Source organism: Electrona antarctica, assembly GCF_951216825.1.
Source record: "Electrona antarctica genome assembly, chromosome: 17".
Taxonomy (NCBI): Eukaryota; Metazoa; Chordata; class Actinopteri; order Myctophiformes; family Myctophidae; genus Electrona; species Electrona antarctica.
In genome coordinates, this window is record NC_136798.1 from 28,307,999 (window position 1) to 28,327,533 (window position 19,535).

Here is a 19,535-nt window from a genome sequence, read left to right on the forward strand (position 1 = left end):
TTAAATGAAAACAAACCCCCAAAACATCACAGGTTGTACATTTAAAAAAGCACAGCTGTGTCAGAAACGTCTTTTCTTTTTTAAGTTATATAGGAGGGACCTGACAGGCCATAAACTTCACAGGCTGTAAATTAGACATATAAGGGAGAACACTGAATTTCAAGGCAGAAAAGAATGTGAGGAATTCAGTTGGTTGTCTTTTATACAGAAACTTGTACTTAGACCTATTTCTTGTATATGGAGGAGGACATATGTGTTGTGTTAGTTTTCTGTCTTTTATTATTCATAATCCCCTGCTTCCTGCCTTTTATATTAGTCCCCAAGCCCATGTTGAAGATAATTCTATTCCAAATATCAAAGCTCATGAATCTGAAACTATTCTGATTCCTTCATTTCTTTTTCATATATAGCGCATCCGTTTCTAAGCTACCAGTGGCTTATCCTCTTTCGACATTCACCTACTATTGGTGCCTTATATGCGTGAGAGAGGTTTTGCTGTGACAGTTCCATTAAGTTCAGAGCTTTGTGCCAGGATCAGTAGGCTACTGTACAAGCCTTTGGGTTAGAGTCCCATAGCCTATCTCTGACTCATCGGATGGGACGATAACGTTTCCACAGCTTAAGAATTTGTAATGATATCTATATATTGGAATGTAGATTTACAATGGGCTCATTAATTGACATTCTCACGGTGTAGCTACTATATACTAATATTAAATTCCATTCTTCAGGAGGCCATTGTCTGGAAGTGACAGGCAGGTGAAGGAGAGCACAAAGAGAAGACGAATGAGACATCCAGGTTGTTTCAGAGACACACCCTCCTTCTACCCCAGGACGGGGCCCCACTCTGGTCTGCATACCTGGAGGGCAGCAGGTAGATGCCGAAAAGAAATAGACAAAAAAGGCGACATGCTCAGATGTCACATCTAAGCACACTGTTTAACCACTTTCAACGGGCACCCCCACACGGTAACTCTGTCATTTCTCGACCGTTTCGGACATGGGCGGCTCGCCGGAACCGGCCCGGCCCCCTGGCCGCGTTCCTGGGGGTCTGGGTGTTGCGGGGACCCCCCGGGAAACCCCACACAGTACAGTTGCACCGCTCACTTCACACAGGTGTGATTTTTTCAATTCATCCTATATAGGCATATTGCCTATATTCAGATTATACGAGTCTATGTGTACACCCAAAAACAAAATTTGATCAAATGTGCAATGCATGGCTAACTTGAGACCTTGGATCTCTCTCTCTCCCTCTCTCTCAAATTCAAATGAGCTTTATTGGCATGAGAAAACATACATTTACATTGCCAAAGCAAAAGTGGAACAAAACAATCAAGATACAACAATGTATGTACAAATAAATATTGAATATAAATAGGAATAAAATAAAGGTGTAAACAGAGCTGTGTTAGTGTTACATTAAAACTTTGCTTGTGAAACTATAAAAAGCATTGTGCATTTTCTGTAAGAGATAAGCCTACATCCATAGGAGAGGTTATAAATATTGAAAGTCGACAGCAGTAGGCTAGCTATTACAATGTTTTTGCATTCACTTATCATATAAACATTAATTTGCGACAAGTAGCAGCAATGTATTCAAATGTAATTGAATGAGAAAGTTTGTTCTCTGTTTTACTGCATGTCATTTGCTCTCTCATGCACGCGCGCGCACACACACACACACACACACACACACACACACACACACACACACGCGCGCACACACACACACACACACACACACACACACACACACACACACCTGGGAATGAAATATATACTGTCCAGCCCCAGCGCGACTCTGCCTTCCTTTGACATTTCAAAAGACTACCATAAACTTTATAGTTTACATCGATTCGACCAAACTGATGTGTATCGGCTGCGAGTGTCTTGTTTTCTATGATTCCAAGAGCGAGGTTGCACTCATTTTAAACAACTCTTCAGACTATTTCCGAGACAATGATGAACCATTTTCGTTGAGTGAATGGAAGAGGCGTTAGCAGACGCGAGGAGCGGCAGCCTGAGCCAAGCGACCCCAGGCCCCAGCAGCGAGGAATGGAACTCCGTTTCATTTGGAGAAAGTCGGACTGGACTGTAATTCAGAATCTCATTTCACCTTATTGACAGGACCTGTCACTGGGACTATTGAAATGCAAATGACCGCTCAGAGGAGCGGGGGGCGGGGGCGGTGGGTGCACTGACTGGTGCGGGTGACTGAGCGTCCTAAAGGAAGCGGCTGCGCAGCTACTACAACGCGATTGTTTTCACTTTCTCCTCGTCTTCAACAGAAGCTTGCTTTGGGTTTCGCCAGGTTTAAGTCTCTGCTCTCCGTGGTTCTGCTTTTCCTCTATCGCCGCACCCGTCCGATCAAGCTCGGGAAACGTCCCAGGAAAAGGATTTAACACTAAACTTCACCACTACAGTACCCAATGAGGCCGAGGTTTGTTGCTTCTTTTTATTACACTGTTTTGTTGTTTTCCCTCTATAACGCATGTGGGGTAGGTTAGGAATAGCCTAGGTATAGCCATAGGCATGCTTGTTTGTGTGACTTGCTGCGTAGGACTGCATGTGTGGACTCATTATTACTCTGCGGTCAGATACGAGATAAGATCTGATGTTTCTTGAGTTGTAATGTAGTCGGTAGCCTATTTTAAGAGAACGAGACTGTCCTGGGAAAAAAAGGTGTGGAGTGTTCAGTGCATTCAGTGCACATGCATATCTCTGAGTGAATATAGGTCAGTATAGCGCACAGTTAAAATATTAAGAAATAAAGTCGATCTGAAGTGATAATCCTCCAACTCCTAGGCTAATTCCAAAGTCAATATGATTTTAACAACAAAGACAGGGAAGGCTATACGAATGTATCGCAAGCCATAGGCTACCATAAAACATGTTTACAAATGAAATAACACTTAGTTTATGTCTGTCAGAGTAGATAAGTAGTCTACTACCCTATTGCTTTATCATTATAGGCCATGCATTATTAGGCAATAGGCATATAGGCCTACTCAATTACTCGTTATTTATTGATTAGCCCACCTGTACAAATCCATGATTTGAGCATCCAGGGCCAAAGCTTAACAAAACTTTCATGACTGTTATAATTATATTATATGATTATGTTTATGCTTTATGTAGTACTGTGGTCGGCTGCGTATGTATGGTATGTAATATGATATGTAGGCCTGTCCTCGGTGGTCCCTAATTGGCTGTTGATGGTGACGTAATTAAGATAGGCTATGTTTCAATGTTGGGTGGGTAAAAGGTACACGTTTATTGTGGTGAAAATGGTGGTCACTTATTGATTGTTGATGTTGATGTAAGATTTCAAGTTTGTAGAAGTCGGCAGTACTTACGCACTCTCCTTGCGCACAAGTAGGCCATTTATGGCGTGCATTTCTGCAGTGTTCTGCAGTCTACTAGTGCTATGGCTATGCCACTGTTTCTCAACGTTTGGTCCGGGTACAACCAGAGGTCCAAATAGACCCTTTTGGGGGTCTCAAGAGTGTACAAATGGATCCAAATCCATTTGGTTCCATTACACTCTCGTGGTTAAATTAGAGAGATAGCACATTGTATAAAATGTGGGCCCAAGTGGCCTAATGCACAGGCTGTCTATCAGACTGTCTGCAGGCCCTTGACATTGAAAAAGTTGAGAATCACTGCAGCAGTAGCCATGGTTCACATGACGCACGTACTATGACAGTCATGTTTCAGGGCTAATGCAGCAGCATCCTAATCAACGCGTCCTCTCCTCACAGTCCAGATTGTGTATATGAACGCCCCTCTCTGCGCCTCGTCTATCCGTCTGTCGAGCCCCCCAGGGAGCTGATTAGGGGGCTTTTATTATGCTGGGGTCAGGGGGGCACCAGGTGTGTAATGGAAACATAATGGGCCTTAATGGCGTCCAGAGGAGCGTAACCCCCATGTGAAAGGCTCCAGAAATAATTGTATATGTGGAGAGAGTCGATGCAGAAAAATTGATAATTAGATTTGAATGTCAGATGGTGAGACAATGAATGCTATACAGGCCACTGGTTCTCAAAGTGAGGTCCAGGGACCCACCAGGGGTCCTTGAGGGGGTTCGGGGGTTCTTAACTTCTTAGCAAAATGAACGAACCATTCTTTAACACTTAAGAACTATTGTTAAGCTATTAAAAAATAGCTGATCTAAAAGGCTGTGTTCTGTTGTGGGGATCCCTGGCACAAAATCTTTTCAAATGGGGGTCCGCAGCTAAACACATTTTTTGGGGTCTGTGACATGAAAATGTTTGCGAGCGACTGCTATTAGGCTGTGGGTGTTTGGAGAAGTCAGTTGCAAACTGTCCTGATTCTGTCAAATTTTAGGCTTTTTCCTTCCATTATTTTATTCTTAAAATATCCGTTCATTTTGGAATAAGATTCACATTCACTCACAACATTATAAAACCTGCTTTAGGAGCGGATATAATTGGACAAACAAACCCATTAGAATAGTGGTCTATTTGTCATAGTATTACTGCCTGGTGTGGGAAATTCAAGAGAAAAACACATGCAAGTGAATATCTTTGTGGCAGGCAGAGAAGGAGCTTTCCTTTTCACTCTTTTGCCTTGAAAGGACTCTAGTCTAAAAACCCCTTTATTGGTACCTTGAAACAATGAGCTCTTATTGTCGGTGTCCAAGACCCCCAGTCTTTCAGAAGGAGGCTGCATCTGCCATCATTATTATTATTTCTGTGCAAAGGATTTACGAAGGGGGGCTATGTTGTTTAATCATTCTTTTCATGAGTAATGTGAAAAGAGACTGTGCAAACAAAGAAAGAGGGGATATGGTCTGTGCGCGAGTGCATGTGTGTGTGTGTGTGTGTGTGTGTGTGTGCATGTTCACGCTCGTGTGTGCGTGCGTGCGTGCGAGACTGTCCCTCAGCTGACACACACTCACCAGCAGAGACTGTGGCAAGGCATGAACTCAACCACACCCCCACCACCACTTTGAATGTTTGGGGAAACTAATCATCTCCCGCTCAAACAAAAGGGAAAACCCCTTGGCCAGGGGAGATATTAGGAATATGAGCTTACACCCTGTTTTCAGGTATAGTCCAAGTTGGTTGACAAGAGGTATTGCCTGAAGCTCAAAGCATAATCTCTCCCCATGCCCAAACGGGCGATCTGTCCTATAGCTAAGCAGTAGAGAAACATTTTTAAAATGTGATTTCGCCTACTATGACATGCCCAAAATAGGGATGGACGCCAGGTTCAAAGTGGTTCAATTAACAAAGAGGATTTTACCAGTGCATCAGGCCACCATGATGGGTGTGTACTAGGCTGCTCTCTCAAAAGGCTCTGTGCACGCTTGTGATTTAGTGAATGTGTGTTTAACACAGCTCATGGGTGGTGAAGCCCATTGTACCACGTCTCTAAAAGCAAAGGACTCTTGTCGAGGAAGACAAGGAGTCCTTTCTGCTCAGTGGTCCTGGACAATGAAGCCGGTCCAAACAGATGATAACTAGATTGACCGGGGTCTCTCACGAGGTCCTTTTGTCGTAACCTAATTCATAGTTTTGTCACATAGAACCTTGTCACTTGTCAAAAAGTGCAATTACTGGCGAATGGCACGGTCCTACGATAAGGAATAAATCAAACCTTTGTGCGAGTCTGCTATCTACTATTTTTAATTTTGTAATGTTTTCAAAATAGGAATGCCCGGTTTCTTAAGTGTTTATCGTGTCCCTATTCTGGGGGGAAATAACTCTACAAGCTGACAATGCGGCAGGTTGTTGTGGGCGTGTTCGTGTTGTGACTCTTGTGAGCTCGTAGATTGGCTATTTTTTTGTGAAGAGATTTGGTATAGAGGGAAAAATGGAGCAGACCGTGTATAGAACCCTGCATGGAGGCCCGGGTCAACAAAGTATATCGGGTTTAAGTGGTTAAGAAGTGATTGTACCTTGTGGGCCTATTGTGAGAAGTATTGTTGTTAGTTTCATTTTTAATTTAAACAAGATTTTTTTAAAAATTAAATGGAAATGTTTATAATTTATCAATATAATTATAAGTTAATTATAAGTAATAATAATTATTATTAATATACTCTTATCGTGATTATTATTTATGTCCCTTGCCTTGAATGACCTTCATGTTAAACATTTTGTTCTGCAAGGGAAGAAGACATTACGCAATGGAAAGTAAAAGAAATAGAGGAAAGAGTTGAGGTGAGAAAAACCCTGGATTAAGGAAGGCACACCTGCCGGCTGCCGCACGTCTCTCTCTCGCACGCACGCGTGTGGGCGGCATGCTGCGCGCGCGCACACACACACACACACACACGCACGCACACGCACACACGCACACGCACGCACTCACACCACAATCTCATGAGAAGTTTATTGCCTTCAGCAGCAGTCATAACACACTGATACACGATAACATCATGCCCTCACTGTGTTCCAGGGGTACCCAAACACCACACTCTTCTCATTGCTTGACTGTGAGAATTTGATATACTGCGGTGTGTAGGGCATAAGAGGATTTAGATTTTCTATTTAACCACTTAAACCGTAGTCCCTATTCTGGTCATAATAGGCGTAGGCATGGTCAAAATAAAAGCTAATCTAGTTTAGCAACAATAAAAGACAATCTTGTTTCATAATAAGATGTAGTACAGTACAGTAGATGTTAATACATAGACCATAATAAAACAATATAATATGCAAAAAGGGATCTACTGTATGTGCTGGTTTGATGGAGTGGAGAGAGATAAGGCTGGCAGCTCAAATCCAACTTGTGTCCTATCCGGATTGGAGTCGCATTGTTTTTATGCAGTCACTCTGAAAAGCAAAAAACGAAAAATAAATAAATAAAATAAAATCATCTCTCTTAATGCTTGCACATTTTTTCATATCACACATATCACCCCTGGTGTGATTAATGTAATGGTAGACCCCTGAACAGTGTTTGTACCAAGTGTCTTGCGAATTGGTCAATGGTGCCCTTCGCAAGTCTGCATGCTACGTTTTTGACGTCCATATATTCATATAGTCTTCGAAATCATAAAACCTTTGTACTTTACAGGAATGGTTCCTTAATTTGCAAAACCCCTTGATAATATTTCTGCGTATTCTCCTCCCATATATTCCACAACTGGGCCCCAAACTAAACATGTGTGAGCCGCAGTTGCAGAACATTGTGGAGCCAACTTGATACAGATGGTACAACATCCTCAATCCAACATTGTAGTATTGACAACCTATAGCACAGTACCATAGGATACTCAGGATTCTCTTGAATCTATTTAATTCAGGTGTCGTTGGGTGTAAACCCAAGATACATTGTAGGGGATCTAGTTCAATCCTTAACCCTGTTATAATAGAAATTTGCTTTGCATTACTAATGTTTAGGAAACATGGATTTTGTCCAGAGGTTAAAAAATTATGTAAAAAAGTGATTCTGCAATGTTGAAATATAAGGCTTACTTATGATTATACTCTAATCATAAGAGGACACTGCCAACAGAATTACCCTGGAGCTTCCAACCCTTTCGAATTCCCAGCCAAAGTACATCACTTGCTACTATTGGTTTAAAACTTTTTCCAGAACTGAGCATGCATGCTCTTGTTTGACAATGTTCAGCTATACTAAAACTATACTGTATTAGTCATGGTAGTATATTATCAGACTGTCGGATGGGAACCTTCTTTTTTTAATGTTTTTTTTTTGTTGCGGCTTTCGCCTTTATTTATTTATTTTTTTAGTAGAGGGACAGACAGTAGACTGACAGGAAATGGGGGAGAGAGGTGGGGGAGTCACATGCAGTAAAGGCCGTCGGGATCGGGAGTTGAACCTGCGGCACACTGCCAGACTCGGACTACCGGCCAAGGTGCCTGGACCGCTGAGCCACGGCCCAAGCCGTCTGATGGGAACTTTGTACGTTTAAAACTGTTACCTGTTAAACTGAAACCTCTAGTATGAGTACTCTGCAAGCCAAAGAATACACCGACGTGGTGTCACTGATCACATGACCCCAGGTTCTAGACGTCCAGACCAGTTCTATAGGCTAAACAGAACGGGGGGGGACCTTTTTTATTATATCCACACAACAACTTATATCAAGTTATATTAATGACATAGTTCAATATTGAGAATGAGTGGTATACCCCTTCAAGCACAAGCATGCTGCATAGGTTAAAGGTCCTACACTAGGGACACAGCCATTTAAAGGAGCGGTGTGCACCGCTCAAAAAGAAGAAAACAAACAAAAAAAGATGAACTAGGGATGGAGGGACAAGGCTTTTGACAAACAGCGACGATAATCAAGTAGTAGAAAAGTCATCTTTGCCCAACAATACATGCATTCCCTCTCCTTCATTCTTATTCACCAGCTGTATGTCAACTGCTGTGGCAAGCCAGCTACCGTAGAGCTGAAACAGATCTTTGGGATTAGTCAGGGAGAAAAGTATTGGTTTAATCAGGCTCTGGCTCTCTTCGGCCCCAGAGGAACTTCTGGCGGTGCAAGGGAAGACAGATGGCAGAGCTGGAGTGAGTGGCACCCAGTGCTGTAGGGTGGCACTGTATCCTGGCCACTCATAGCTGTCACACGTCACACAGTCACACAGTGGTGGAAAGATATACTAACTCTGATTGATGCTTTACTTGAGTAAAAGCGTCCCCAGCAAAATAAGTAACACCAGCTATAGAAGTTGCCTAATGAGAGGTATAAGACAATAATTTATATAACAACAACCGTTGTTGTCAATCATGAGGCTATTATGGCTAACCCGTTTGCTAACCAAACAAACCACAGCCAACGAGTGCTACTAGCATGTAAACAAAAGCGGTAAAATATGTCGGATGATGATGTTTATAAAAAACGGTCGTTTCTGTAAAGAAACTATTTATCATACGCCGATTTAATAGCCAGATTGATACGGTCGTGACTCGTGAGTCACCGCAGTGGGGGCAGCCATGTTTGTTGTCTGACGCTGTTGAGTGACGGGGCTGATGGCCAATCAGCTGCTGTGATCGGATTTTCAAACGACACTAACGCCGCCGTAGGCAGAGACTCCAGACTTGAATCGCCAGAACATATTTTCTTAATGAGCGTGGCTAGCGATTCAGGGCTAGAGCCAGGCTACCACCAACCACTACAGACGAACGTGAAGACGACTTTAGTGGCGACTTTAGTGATAACCTAGTCATGATTGGCTGCCTCCGAGCAACCTTACCAGCGAACTAGTCATGATTGGTTGTACAAATCCAGATCTGTGAAAATGTTCCATCTTCAGAAAATATGCACCTCTGAAATGTTGTTATTTCTGAAATGTAGTTATTAATTAGTCATAAGCTCTTGTAAATACGTTTTATTGGTAATATGAATGAAAACCATACATATACAATTAGTGTCACATCTTGACACGTCATGAGCTTGTAGATCAGCTATTTTCTCTACCTTTGCATGCCACTGCCACAAGAATGGCATATAAAATAGGGCATTCATTTATGGGGGAAAAACCCATAAAAAGATTAAATGTGGATACAGGTTGACAGTGACAATATGTAGCTGTAGTTTTAGCTATAGCTCCTTATGTAGTCATGTATGGCATGAGTCAAAGACTTGATATAATAGATCTCCTCTTGCACATTCTCACAGTTCAATCCCTGCGCCCCCCAGAGCACCGTGCTATGCTGTATCAAGATGCGCTTCCTTTGTGGTGTTGTGCGATCGAGCTTCTGCACAAACGGAGCGAGAGAATGACCCACATAATGAAAGGTACATCAGGCTGGCTCTGCTATATAGCCCTGAGCAGTCGTGTTCATTTGAGTGTGTTTCATGTGTGGTTGTTGTGTTGTTGATGTTTGTTTAGTATCACGTAGACAGACAAAATTCCACAATCTCCGAATGCTATATAGTGTCTGGAACTACACCTCCCGAAATCCGAGTAAGGAAGCTGCTATTTCCGTTCACGAAAATATATTTTAAAATATCTTTACATTTTATTTTATTTTTTATTTTTCTGCTAAGCATCAAGCTATACTGTATATGCTTAGATGATTTCTATTCATATTAGGATGAATGTGCGTGACTGTGAAGACGAAACGGAAGTGGGGAGGAGGATCCACTTCCGTGTTATATTTTACTCATGATAGAGCTTCCGTTGCTCCAGACTGTATGACAGAAGCATTTGGAAATTGCGAGAGGCAACAGTCTGGCAATGTTTGTTAAGTTCCCCTCTCTCTCTCTGTGTTGTTTGTCTCAAGTGGAAGTGAGAGATGTTGTGGAGATTATGGACAGATGGGCCATGAGCAATTTTATCTAATTTTAGCATCAATCTTCTGTGGTGACTTCCTTTTCTATGCAAGTGTGAAGGCCTTTCTTCATGCTGTAAACTGACTATAGCAGAATATACTCTGTTTTCTGAACAAACACATCGTGGAAAGCATACAGAAATACCAGAGCTGTCTATAACAGTGTTTTGTCCATATGTCCCCCAAATTTGGCCAATATTTCTTTTTCTTTTTACAAAAGACGGAGTACTACTGGAGCATCCCCCTTCCCCCTATCCTTTCAGCATCAGACTTCCACATGGCTCCACACTGACCTCCAGGGAAGTATTGAATGCACAGGGAAGCCACATTTATTAGGCCAGAGAGGGAACCATTGAAGTATAGTCCCCTGGGGGGCATCGGTCAACTGTATGTAGGATGTAATGGTCACATGTGTATTAAGACATTGAATGCTACATTTAAAAGGAGTTAAATGGCTTATGGTACACGTTGACGATGTCATAATACAGGAACTTCTAAATGTCTGTCTCTAGCATATAGGACAAAGAACGCTTACTACACGTTTTAAAAAAAACACTTTGTCACTCAATGAAAAGAAAAATCCCTTTCTTTCTAAATCTGAAATTCCCACACCCACACATGAATGGAGCCCACCACGCTGGATGGATTCATGAATGATGTTCCAGGCTATAGCCTATATTGAAAGGCGGGCGATGTTGCCTGAATTCCTCGGATACCTTGAATATCAAGTGTTGCACGGTGTCTCAGATGATGTGCAGTTGTCTTCTCACCTATCAGTCAGGCTGACAAGCTTGACAGCCACCAAGCAACAGTGACATCATTACTTCATTGTAACAACATCGTCTAGGGAATAACGCATCTGTCTTGCTCAATGTGGACCGGCAGACATTAATTATGTGTCATCGACTCAGCATCGGCCCAGGACATGATTGTTAATTTATGCAGTGTATTTGTTGACAAACTTTTCACGTAGCTTTTGTTTTGCCTCGGCTTGTTCCCAGCAAGACAAAATGGAGAATACATTCTCAGCTGAACCGAACCATCTTCTCATCTGAGATTGAACGTGTCCATTTGTCTGCAATGTAGACTATTTATAGCTAAATAATGTGTAGGCAAAGATTTCTGTATATGAACTAAGCCTACATAGATATTAAAAAAATAAAATAACACATTAGTTGTTGAACTTCTTCTACATGGATAACATATACACCTGCATTTTGGACAGAAACCAGTAACCTTACTATTTATTTACTATTTAGGTATTTAGCAAATGCCCTTACCCAAAGCCACTTAAAAGGCCGAAATAAGAGTAACCAGAGAAAGCATGAAACTTAGGCAAACAGGCAAACAAAGGCAAACAGGTAAACATCAAGCCTAGCATCTGTCTCTAAACTACATGCAATCTAAATGTCAAAGTGACAAGAAGGGATGCAATGTGATGAGAGTGCAGTGCTAGTAGTCAGGGGATATTAATACAATCTGGGAATACATTTCTTACCAAGAAGTTTCTTCACCAATGTTTTTGTGTATTTGTAAAGGTGTCTACTAACATCCCACATTGGTTTATATTCAACCACCCTAGGGGAATTTTTGACAGCTGCTGAAAGTTGGGGTACCATACCATACCGTACCATACCATAAGGCAACATGTTCTAAATTTCATTATGCTTTAAGTAGCATGTGACGTGTCAAACTAGGGGTTTTCATCATTCTGAATCCATTCCAAGCATTCGTTTTGCACGAAAAACACTCCTTGGGCTTAAAAAGGCCATAGCCGTCATCACAAATGTGATGAAGTCAGCACATTTGGGCACATTTGGGCAAGTGTCTATGGCCGTTTTTAGCCCAAGGAGTGTTTTTCGTGCAAAACGAATGCTTGGAATGGATTCAGAATGATGAAAACCCCCTAGTTTGACACGTCACATGCTATTTAAAGCATAATGAAATTTAGAACATTTTGCCATATATTGGCTGTTGATGGTACCCCAACTTTCAGCAGCTGTCAAGAATTCCCCTAGGGTGGTTGAATATAAACCAATGTGGGATATGTTAGTAGACACCTTTACAAACACATTGGTGAAGAAATGTCTTGGTTAGAAATGTATTCCCAGATTATACTGATAATACTGATAATATTCCCTGACTATAGGGGAGTGAGGTAACGTTTGAGATCCTATCATACATTTGTGTGGGTTACTGTATGTGGGGCACAGCATTTATCAGTAAACACGATCTTATCCTTTGTGTCATTAAACTAGTTCAACTAGTGTGAGGACTTAAATGGCTTGGAAGCAAAGGAGGAGGCCTGCTACACAGCAAAACAATCAGTGTTAATTTACCCATTTGCAACTATAAGGGAGTATGGTTGCATTTGCATTGGAAACTTGGTATATCTTAGACTTTAAATCACTATTTTATAAAATTGGGACAATAGCCGATCTACAAGCTCACAATGTGTCCCTGATGTGATGCGTTGTGAGCTTGTAGATCTGATATTTTCACTACTTTTGTAGACACTCGTATGATGAAATAGGTCACTAATTTACAAAAACAATGTTGAAATGTGGAGACACAAGGTTTCTGCCCAACAGCAAAGAATTGAATTTTGTACACGCTCAGGCCTCAATTACAACTATACAACAATTTTGCATGCAAGATGTAAGCAAGTTGTAAGTGTCATGGCCGCCCCAATGCATTTCCAATGGAAGTCACATGGTTTGACACAACATTTTTGTTTGATTGATTGATTGATTGAAATATTTATTAACAGTTTGCCGAATTACAGTACATTTCAAGCACAAACTCAATACAAAGACTGTTAACTGTGAGTGGACGACCCAATTAAGCATTACACTTGTTTACAAGAGGGTCCACCTTGTTCAATTCATCAAAACATTTAGAGACGTACAAATAGAAACTTCTATATAGTCAAAGAACAGAACAGGAATTCATCATAAAGGAGGTAAAAAGGGAAAAGAAACATATACAGTGAGGGGAATAAGGGGTGGGGGGGGATTCAGATTTTACGGGGGCCAGTTTCGAATTGCAGCCGTCCGTAGGTGCCCTTTGAGAGTGGTTTTGAAGGAGTCAAGGGATTTGCATGTCTTAATGACTGTTGGTAGGGAGTTCCACATTTTGGTGGCATATAGGAGCGAAAATAATTTAGTCCCTTGTTTGTGCCGAATCTGGGTTGTACATGGTTCGTTGCACTCCCTCTGGTGTTGTGGGTGTGGACTTCGGGGGAGGGGGGCACAACACAGCCATCAAACAAAAATGTTGTATCAAACTATGTGACTTCCATTGGAAATGCATTGGGGCGGCCATGACACTTACATCTTGCTTACATCTTGCATGCAACATTGTTGTATAGGTGTAATTGAGGCCTCAGGCTTATGTTAACATGCAGGATTTGACAGTGTATGTCAATGGGGTTATCACAGGGGCACCCCCATCACTGTGTCTGCAAACTGTAACAAGTAGGAATTTCTCTAATAGAAGATCTGAAGAGGACTGAAAATCACATTCCTTTGGTTTCTGCTCTGATAATCATTCACACTTAGAGAGTTAGTCAGATTCCTGACTCTCCCAGTGTGCTAAACGCCTATGGGGCGAACTTGATCACATTCAAGCCAAGAGCTGATGAAATTTGCAGATTAGGTTACATTAGATTAGAGCAGTGCTTCTCAAATGTGGAGTTACGACCCATTTTGGGCCGTTTAGCTGTTTGTATGCGTAAATCTCTGTCTCTCTCTCTGAAAAATTCATAAAAGAAAAAAAATAAATAGCATTAGGATCACACATTTTTCAACATCATTTCAAGGTTAAAAGATTTTTTTTTTAAATTGTACTACTTAAAAAAAAGGGGGTCCTGGGGAGGACACCAACTTTATCATTTGGGTCTCCAGTATCTGTACTTTACTTTACTCTGTACATTTGTATTTTTGGATACTTAACTTTGGATGACTTTCACTCTTCTACATTTAAAAGACAAATATTGTAATTTTGACTCCACTACATTTCTAGGAAGGTATAAAATGTACATATAAATTAACCAATTAAACCTTATTTAAATTATACCATAGTGACAATAGCTGATCTACAAGCTCACAACACGACTTGCAATGCATATCTGCTATTTTCTCTATTATTATTTTCCCCCCCGACATTTCTGGACATTTCAATACAGCAATGCATTGATATTAAAAGAAAATGAACAGAAAGTGTAAGTTGTGCTTTTGAATACTTAAGTAGTTTTTGACAGAGCAACTTTCACTTTGAGTTGGCTAATATCTGACTATAGGAGTAGGCCTATCTATACTTTGACTCAATAGAGCGTCGCAGTCCCGCCCCCTACCATGGACCAGGAAATGATTCTCCGTTCATTTTCCTCATAGACATTTCAGAAAGTATTTATTTAAAGACGTTTACGCCGCGGACAAAGCCAACTCGAGTCGTGACAAATCATGACAACAAACACAATTTTTGGGGCCGAAAAAATAATTAGAAAGAAGAAAAAAACGGCAGGTTACAACACATTTTTTGTTGTTATTCTTCTTTGTAATTATTTGTTTGGTCCAAAATATTGTTTGTGTTGTCATGAGTTGTCACGACTCGAGTTGGCTTTGTCCGTGGCGTAACCGCCTTTAAATAAATACTTTTTGAAATGTCTATGGGAAAAATGCATTGGGATTCATTTCCTGGTCCATGGTAGGGGGCGGGACTGCGACGCTCTATACTGGGGTTGAGTACTTGGTCCACCACTGCACATTACAAATGTGCCCTTTCTGGGAATTTCATTCCCTGCCATTTTCTGCACGTCCCTGCCCAACAGACAACATGTTGTTTGTTCACTGACATCAAACAGTCCTACTCCCTCTACAAGCTGTCTGCATTCAAGACTCATTGTAGCTGGAAATGCAATTAAAAAAAGGAGATGGTGTTATACAAGGAAAGCCTTTATGAAATAAACCAATACGGCTAATGTGTTACTGTGTTCTGTTGGTCATCTTATCTGGATGCTGACTACAACTTTGCAAGCTTGATCGGCTATTATACCAAGAGTGTATAAGTGTACAGATTGAAGTTAACTAATTAAACGGGGTCCCCCTGGGGTCTATGCTTGGCCCTCTCCTTTTTTGCCTCTACACCAAGTTTGCCTCTTATGATGCCCAGGTAGGGACGTGTGGTTAAGCTTTACTCACGTCTATGTCGTTATCACGGAAACCAACGCAGATAAGGTCGACAATGTCTTAATACACAACTATGATCTTTTCTTGGCAGTCAGTCCTACCGATTGTATTCGAGAAACAAATCAGATTTTGCCTGCAGTCTAAACGCATCTCTAGACTCTCCCTCACAGTGAAGAGAGACGTAAAGGCAGTGGTTCTCAAAGTGGGGTCCGGGAACCCCCAGGGGTCCTTGAGGCGGTTCCAGGGGGTCCCCAGCAAAATGAGTTAATATACATGTATGATCAAAATCACTTTTACTTATTTAACTCTATTTTATACTTCAGATAGCTTGGCTCACGTTGTGAGTTTGTAGATCAGCTATTTTTATTTTCTTTAAAGAAATGAAAATGTTTGAGGACCACTGACGTGGGCGTGGAAGAGGGGCCCTCCTCCCATGCTTGTGTTGGTTGATGTGGAAACTCTCTTGTGACACCTGGGTCTCCTCAAGGCGTTGCTATGTGTCCCTGTTGCGTTGCCAAACCAAACAGCTGTTGGCAGGAGCGCATTTATTCTGAACAGTATGGTGGGAACAGAGTAACCCTGCCTGTAGCCCAGATGCACATTGGTTTCAAAATGCGGGAGAAACAGGTTTTGAATCCATGAGGTTACATTGGTTCCCGTGACCTGCACAGAGCAGCCCTGACTGTAGCTCAGATAAGCCAAGAAGTCCCTTGGCCCGGGGCGATTCCCTTTTGTGTAAGCAGTATATGTTTTGTGTCCAATTTTGGAGGCCTGGAGTCGAAATCCAGCTGTCTACCAAAGTACACAAATTCCCATCTAATTACCAATACACATTCGATAAGAAAAACACATATCTGCTACCAACTCTAGCGCTGTCAATTAAGTGTCAAGCTTATTACATAATCGCCTCATTGAAATTATTTGAGATAATCGCAATTACTTTGCAGAATCATCTGAATCGTTTCCATTCATCTGTATAAATGCAACTGTTGGTGCTAGATAGACTAGATCTCATAGTAGATTAGCTATTCTCTCTAGTTTGAAAAATGTATACAATTATTAAATCATGGTTTTGGCCATAATACATTATTGATTTTGATTATTGTCAGTCATGTCTTGGTATATTTTTGTTATGTTCAATGCCAAAAGCACAATTAAATCATGGATCGCAATTATGTTTATGACTAATCTCCAACTAAACTTTCACTAGGGCTGTTGTCACAGCCTTAGTGTCTGCTGAGTTATAGATATGAAACCTGTGTCTGCATGAGAGAAGTTGTTTTTCAGCGTTGTGCTTGTTAATGAGTTTGTCCCTGGGGGCCTCCTCTCCTTTTAAGTTGTGTGAAAAGCAAGGGGTTTGGCATTTCTCGTTTTTGAACCAAGTCCCGAGTTCCTGAAAGTTTGCACAAAAGCCTGTTGCCTAGCTGCATGAGAGGAGCCTTGCCCTGCCAGTCCTTGTGTGTGTATTTGTATGACTTGCACTTGTACCCTTGTGAGGACTCGGAGGCAGAAACATGTGGAAGATTTACCATGATCATGTAGCTTCTTGCACACCTTTCAGGGAACTAGCTCGGCTAGTTGGCTTTGCTAAGGGTTCGAATTTGTGTCTGCTTGTAGTTTCGGAAAGCATTAGGGTTAGGTAATGCAGTGGTTAAGGGTCAAGGATGGAAATTCAAGAATGGAAATGAGTGGAATGCAGTGGTGCAAAGTAACCGTGCATTTTGCCTTTATATTTTTTTATGGAGGGACAGACAGTAGGCTGACAGGAAATGGGGAGAGAGATGGGCGGAAGACATGCAGTAAAGGCCGTCGGGATCGGGAGTCGAACCCGCGGCACACTGCCAGACTGGATTACCAGCCAAGGTGCCTGGACCACTGAGCCATGGCCCAGGCCAGTAGATTATTATTACAAAAAATAAATATTAACCAAATAAGCCCGAATTTATATACTTCATATATTAAAAAATGCATATCTTTTTAAACATTTGAGTCCTTATGATTCACATGCCTTTTACTTGTAAAAGAGTATTTCTATATATTGTTCTACTTCTTCCACCACTGGTGGAATGTCCTCACAAGTATAGTAACCCAGGCAGACGTGGGTAACTGGGTATGGGTCTGTGTCGGACACATTTTGGAGAGTCCCCAGGAATGTGGCGGGGGAGAGGATTCCCCTGCTCGCTCGCTCACTTAATCTTATTCATTTTTCAGCATGGCGGGAGGGAGCCATTCAGATGTTACCACAGTGCATTAGCGCCCTATTCATCCGAAATGAAATGACCTCTGTAAAAAGCATGAGGAGCACATAAGCCAGTGCTGTTCTAGCACACTGGGAATTTTGGAATCTTAAATAGTATAGTGGGTCAATGCCCCTGAAGATGTGTGGTCTGCTTTCGGAAGGTTGACACCATTGATGAAATGCCTTAACTTATCATTCACAAGTCTGTGCTAATGACATACTATATACTGCTATATAAAGTTTGTTTTGTCATTCCACCGAGAACTAGCTCTTCAACAAACCACTTCAGAATCGATGTATTCACCAAGTACAGTCGTTAGGGGTATGTGGCTCGTTAACATTGGTGAAAGACATATTTACAACAGTGTATTACAGACATAATTATATACTAACACACGTTTACAGGGAACAGATTTAATTCTAATTCATGCCAAGTGCAATAAAATGACTTAATTACATAAATAGTACACCCTTCTTTTGGCACTTCACTACAATATACTGTAATACACATTTCTGACTTCGGCCTACATTTGACTGGGAGTATATGAATGGGCTATACACTGACACCACGGCGCGTAAACAGCGCCTCAAACTGTGACTCCGCCCACAAACGGGGGAAGTTGTGATTTTCGCTCGTTCACTGCAATGCAATTTGCAGCATTTTCAAAACAACATTGAGCAGAGTAGCGATTATCAAACGTATTTGCAATGCCATACGTTGAAAGATCTGTTGCCCGTGGACAAGGCACGCTACCTCCGCAAGTTAGATAGCATCGGCATAGATGTTTGTCCGTATGTGATTAAGGATTGGACCAAGTTGCATTGGCAGCCATAGAAAATTCCGGGGTAAATTCTTACCCCGGATGTGACGTTTTTGGGCGTTCCTGTCTAGCGTGGTGTCAGTGTATTGGCCATAGATAATATAATGATTATGAGAACGATATATTTTAAGTACTACTTAGGGCTGGAGGGCTGGGCAATGTGGAAATTTAAATATCATGATATTTTAGATCAAATACCTCGATATCAATATTGTGAGTCTGACGATAACATTTTTAAATTATCTGCATTGCAATTATGCATTGTGAGTTTTTAGATCACATTTTTTCATTATAAAAAAGGTATTAAATGCCATATCACAATATTACGATATCCAAAGTCCCAGATATCTATTCTCATATCACAATATCGATATAATATCTACATATTGCCCAGCCCTATCAGTAGTACATGTCTTCCTCTCTCCCTCTATTTCTCCTGTATTTCCAGGAATACAACTGGACAGTCATTAGAATAGCTGTCAGTGTAGATTAGTCTCCAGGGATTAGATCAGACATGCCTCTTCCTCCTCAGATTTGGGCTGGACAGTGTTTTCAACATCGCTCACATCCTCTGGAAAGAGTGCTGTCAGAATCCTGCTAGTCTCAGGTTACGTGTGTGTGTGTGTGTGTGTGTGTGTGTGTGTGTGTGTGTGTGTGTGTGTGTGTGTCTGGCCTTGTAACACAAGGGAGCTGCCACATTCGGTACAAGCCATGCTAAATCCTACTCACCTCTATATTATTAGCATCACCTAGAAAGCACTTAGAAACTAACTTGACATGAGGATTGTTTCAGATCATGTTTCAGTCCATTTTATGTACAATTATACTTATTTTCCAATTTGAATTACTTGTCAGGACAACTTTGGGTTTTTTCAACCAAGGTTCATGTTTTAGGTTGTTATTAGAGAAAGTAAAAGATGAGTGTTAAACTTTTTTCATTTGCTGCATTATTTCGTTTTAATGATTTTAGCTATTTCTGACATATAGTCCTACTAGACCCCATGA

General features: G+C 41.3%; 1 protein-coding gene across 2 annotated transcripts in view; it reads left to right on the forward strand.

Moving 5' to 3' along the window:
- Positions 1-2,378: 2,378 nt before the first annotated feature.
- The window catches only part of ankrd6b (ankyrin repeat domain 6b), a 63,617-nt gene continuing 46,460 nt past the window's right edge, over positions 2,379-19,535 (forward strand). For both annotated transcript variants that reach the window (XM_079526883.1, XM_079526884.1), the window contains exon 1: positions 2,379-2,443. The gene's annotated coding sequence lies outside the window, so the exon portion shown is untranslated. The remainder of the gene's footprint in view (positions 2,444-19,535) is intronic.